The sequence below is a fragment of the Falco biarmicus genome, chromosome 16, assembly GCF_023638135.1.
Source record: "Falco biarmicus isolate bFalBia1 chromosome 16, bFalBia1.pri, whole genome shotgun sequence".
Classification (NCBI taxonomy): domain Eukaryota; kingdom Metazoa; phylum Chordata; class Aves; order Falconiformes; family Falconidae; genus Falco; species Falco biarmicus.
In genome coordinates this window covers 7018573-7024180 of record NC_079303.1, presented here as the reverse complement: position 1 = coordinate 7024180, position 5608 = coordinate 7018573, and positions in this window count along the sequence as shown.

Genomic DNA, 5608 nt, shown 5'->3' with positions numbered 1-5608 from the left:
CTTTAACAGTCTGTTCTGCTTCAACACTTACAATTAAAAAATGCGGGTAAGACAGAGGCCCCAGTGAAGACCAGATCCCCTTCTGAATATAGGCTGCATGCTATGAACCACATTAATACAAGGAACAGAAACATGGCTCGGAGCCCCTGGGTACGGGCTTGCCCGGGAAGAGGCAGCGCTGCCGCAGCGTTTCCACACGCTATGGGCCTCTGCCGAGCGAAGGGTTCCCAGCGACCAGCACCGGCGCTAGAAATGCTTCCGTCCCCATCCCCTCGCAAGGACCCTCACCTCCAGAGCAGGCACTCCCGTGCCGCGCGAAAGCCCTGCCAGGGCCTGGCAGCCGTCGGGCTGAGGGTCTCACCAACAGCGGGGAGGGGGGTGTTGTCCTTCGGGGCACTGGGGCGGTGGGAAATGGCTCGCCACGAGGTGCTGGGGGTGTGCTGTGCGAAGCCCCTGTACCCAGCACCTCCTCACCAGGAAAGGCACTGTGAAGCGTGCGGGAACAACACGTCCTGCTGTCCGTCCGAGGACCCCCACGGCATCCCTGCTGTGCTGAGGCCCACAGGATGGCGTGTGCATCGTGCAAACACACGAAACCCCTGCCCTTGTGCAACCAGGCCCCTGCAGAGATGCTGCTGCTCTGCAGGACGGACAGACAGACCGTCCTCCTCCTGCTTCCTCCAGCTGCGGGCACTCGGTTTAGCATAATTCACTGCCGGGCCATGACACCTGTTACCCAACCTTCTCCTTACGTTGCAGCAGCAGGCCAGGCAAGGCTTGGGACAGCCACAGTGGCCAGGCGGGCGCCACATTCTGGGAGCAGTGGAGGGAAAAACCTCCCTGTAAAATCACTGGTGCAGCCACAGCCCTAGCACCACGAGGGAAGTGCAGCCTCTGCGGCTGGTGCTGCTCCTGTAGGTAACGACACCACAGCAAGGAAAAACACCAGTGTCCTGGTGGGAAGTAGCCGAGAGCCCCTCACCGCCCGAAGCACCATCCCAAGGATGAACAGCCCAGATGGGGAGGCCGGGGCAGAGCTCATCACATGGCGTGAGAGCAGAGGCTCCACCAAAAACTCCTCCGGACTGGGCCACGTCAGAGCATTGAAGGGCAGAGAGGACAGGGAGGGCCTGCACCCACCTGTGCCACCCTCGAGCTGCTGCCAGTCCAAAAGCCCGTCCATAAAAATCAGTGAAGGGTTTGACAACGTGTGCACCTGGAAAGACAAACAGACAGGGCTTAACGAAACCTTTATTTTAAAAATATGTTTTTTAATTTAAATGCAAATTGGATGCTGTGTTATCTGTAGGTCACTTGCACTGACACACTGCTTAATTAGCAGGGATGAGTCTCAGGAAGCAAAGGCAGCTAATGGCTGGCCCTTTCCTGTGCATTTGTTTTACGTTAATTAAAATTTTTCAGAAAGGGATCTGTCCTGCTCTGCAGAACAGCTCCTTACTCTGTTCAGCCAGTCCTTTCCTAAGCCAAGCATGCTGCCAGGGACGCTCTCAGCAGGCTATTAGCTATTAGTCGAGTAGGGCACATTTATTTCTGCATCCTGAAATCCCCTTTGGCGAGTCACAAATCACAGCCCACTGTTCAATAGATGTGCCTGCAACATTCAGCATCAGGTAAAATGGTACCAACAATAAATCTGAGCAAGGACGTGCGAGATTTTTCTAAACTCTGGGGTGAATTACATATATAAGTCTTCCAACGAGACATTAAACCTAATGTGAAATTGAACCTTCAAAGTGATGAGCGGAGCAGTTATCCCCTCTGTTACATGCAAGTTATGCGCAAGAGCGTCTCATTTAGAGAAAATCTGCCTTTGCCAGGAGAGATGAGCCGGAATAGAGCTCTGTGATCCGTGTCTGGGGATGGAGCTTTAACCCTTCCCTCGGGCCAGCTCTGCCTCATGCTGCTGCCACCCACGGCATGCAGACCCCCAGCCCAGGCACCCCACTGCATGCAGACCCCCAGCCTGGGCATGGAGCCGGTCCCTGCCAGCCGCAGGCAGCTGCAGGTCACTGAACCAGGGCTCGGCCGCCTGGACTTGCGCTCATGCAGGGGGTGACATCCCCGGGACAGTGAGAGCAGCGGGGGGACAGTGCCAGCTCAGAGGCCACAGTGCTGCTCACCTCCCCCAGCCCAGTGCAGCGCCAGGGTCTCACCCCAGGACACGGTGTGGTGCCAGGGGGGAGGAAGGCTCTCCCAGCCCTGCTCGGGGGGGGGACAGGCTGCGCTTCCCCACTACAGGGTGGAGCAGCTGCCGGCTGGCGAGATAAACCCCGATACGTTATTGGGGGGGGGGGGCAGCAGAAGCAGAGCAGGGATGACCCTGCAGCAGCTGCCCGGACCCATCAGGGGCTGTCAATAAACACTCACAGTTTAATCAGCCTGCGTCCCTCCACAAAGCAAATCGATGCCATCTATTCGGGAGAAAATGAGATAAACAGTAGCTTTAATAGCGCTCCATTTCCCTGCAAATCGGAACCCCAACCCTGGCGTGCCTCCCAGATGCAGGAGGAAAAGGCCCTCGATTAAAGGACACGCTCCGAGGTTGCCCCTTCTCTGCTGTGCTGCGTTCGTCCCGTGTCCCAGCCAGACCGGCTCAGTGCAGCGAGGACGAGCAGACCCAGAAAGAGCCAGGCCAGCCCCGGGAAGGAAAAGTGGCAGCAGCTACATGGGATGGCAGGAGGCCAGGGCCCAGCTCTGCCCAGCGTGTGCCAGGTCTCCGGGGGCTGTTCCCCTCCTCCCTCGGTACCTGTAACCTGGAGGGTACGAGCTTCACCCACCTTCCTAAAAAGCGTGGGAACCCCCACCTCCTGCACGCAGGCAGGCACACAAGGGGAGCCAGGAGCCACCTCGCTCACCTGGGGATGGATGCACAGGCAGCCAAGGCACGTCCACACGCTCGAGCCTGCCCACACCGGCAGGTGCCCACGCGTGGCCTGTGCCATCCAGCTCCGGTACACCCACACCGCAGCGCCTGGGCTCTCCAGGGGGAGGTGACCGGCTCCCTGCCGCCAGCTCTCCTGGTTAGCTACTTCAGGGCAAGAGCCATAAAAATTAGGGTTTGGATGTATTTGTCCCTTATGCTTCGGTCTGCCTACAAATGCCTAGTTTCATTCTGAAAAATGATCCTGTGTCCCTTCCAGCTTCCTCCGTGTGGGGAACATCCAAGTTTTCAGGGTGCAGGTGACAGCCGCGACCACCCTGGCACGGGAGCCTGCCCGGCCACGGCTGGCGCTCCCGCAGGCCGCAGGGATCCTTCTCCTTCCGCCTCCGCTACCCGCCCGCTCCCTCGCTAAGCCCCTCCATACCCGGCAGGACTTGAAACGCTGGGCTCCATTTGGCAGAGGGTGAAGCTGTCACCCCACGAGGAGAGGCGGTGACTTTTCCAAGCAGGAGCCTGGAGGGACCCCAGGGGCAGATGAAGCTGCTGCCGAGGGGGAGCCCCTCACCGGTGCCGCACCCAGGCACAGCCCCCTGCCCACATCCCGGGACACACACCCTGACTGCCACGCCGGGTCACCGGAGCCGTCACATCCACGTGCCCATCGGCTCAGATGCTCCGAGGTGCCCGGAGGGACATGTGCGGGGCAGGCACTCAGGGCACCGGCCAGTGCCGCCACACCTGAGCCCGGAGCCTCATCTGAAGGGGCAGCAAACTCCTGCGGGACGGGAGGAGGAAAGGAGAACCTAGCAGGCAGGAGGTGGTTTAACGAAGTATCCAGTATTTTAAACCACTGAAGGATTGAAGTAAGGAAGAGATAGGACCTTCCACGAAAACGCAGTCATTAGCGAAGCCCGAGGGTAGATGCAATTGTTTTCTGGTTTTTTTCCTCTCTTTGATGACCCATTTTTTAATCTCATCAGCACCAGGCTTGTGTTAATTTTTAAATATGCTTGGGTAACTGAGAACATTAACTATTCATGATCTTATCTTCAATAGCTGGTTCCCTGACACTGTGCCAGGGTTGAGATGTACATAATGAACCGGGGCGAGCTGAACTTACCAGGGAAGGCAATAGCCGTTTTTTCCTGAGCCTCTTGTTGAAATGATCACAGGACAGGGCAGGGTTTCACAACACTTGTGCTTCTGAATAAATCAAGGCTCGCGGGGCAGGCTCGTGTCACTGAGGCCATCCCCCCACAACTGCGGTGGCTTGAAAAGATTTAAGAGCATGAAAAAGGCTGGGGTCTGGGAAACACTGCGGACACTCAGCGAATGCTCCAGCTCCGGTCCCAGCACAATTTATGAACAGGAGGGAAGCCTCCGGAGCTGGCTGGAGGCTCTGCTGTGCCCTGCCCAGCCAGGTATCGGCACCAGGAACCCCTGGTTTTCAGGCACATAGCTGACAAATACGGAAGTCGAGAGCCTGCACGCAGAGGAAGGGCAGCCCTTTAGCCCGTGCTACGAAGGGAGGTAACAGCAGCAGTGACATTTACTTACAGCCTGGCTTTGCTTTCTGGATGCTTCAGCGTAGGTCCTGCGGACAGGACACGCTCCCCTGCGCATGGGAGCAGACGCAGGCCATGAGGAATTGGGCAGCGCTGCCAAGCGCATCGCATGCTGCCACATAAAACCGGGCAGGGACCCAACGCGAGGCTGCCAGCGGCTGCCCTGGCCTCCGCTGCAGAGCCTGCCCCTACAGCTGCCGGCAAGGCCGGAGCCCCTGCGCGGGCTGCCTGGCGCTCCTGGGAGCTGCATCTGGGGATGCTCTCTGCCAAACTGGTCCCTGGGCAGGCCATAGTGGCCGGGAGAGGAGAGCCCTGCACCGCAGGCTGCCACGCGCTGTGCTGCAGCAGCAGCGTGCCAAGCCGGCTGACTAACTCTCACTTGTCAGGCTGCGCGTGCACCCAGCTCTTGCGGACACTTTCCTTGGGTGCAAACTTCACTTGGCAGCAAGAACCCAGGATGAGGCAGCTACAGGAGCTCGGGTTAACTTGGTAAAAGCTACACAGTGTCGAGAGCTGTGAACAGGTAAAATGGCGAGGCATACCAAACAGAGCACAGGAGAGCAAAGGTGGTTAATTAGCAGAACATGAACCAGCACAAGAACACAGTGATAGAAACAGAGTAAGTTATTCAAAGGAATAAAAAACTTACCCTGGATTTTATGAGGGAGGGTGGCAAGTAGGGTGGGAGGCACACACCCCTCCCCTCCTGCAGCAGGGATGTGGCGGCACACTCTCACCAACGAGTTTATGCTGACAGTTTGTTGCTGGAAAGAAAATCTCTTATTACTTCAAAGGATCCGAATAGCAGGATGACAGCGTTGGGAGCACAGTGATCTGCGAGTCTCCTGGCCCAGAGTCAACAGCGCCACGGAAGAAGTACCTGCACATTTTCAGAAAAGGGTACAGGGTGTTTCCTACTAGAAAACTGAAATAAAAATCACAGAATCAGATAATGGCCGAGGCAGGAAGGGACCTCTGGAGGTCACCTCCAAAGCCTCTGCTCAAGCAGGGGCACCTGGAGCCAGCTGCCCAGGAACACCTCCAGATGGCAGTTTACTGTACTTTTTTCCCTTGGAAAATTAAGTATCACAGAACAAAAATAAATTACTTGATTTGCAAACTAACAAAGCTACACCGGATG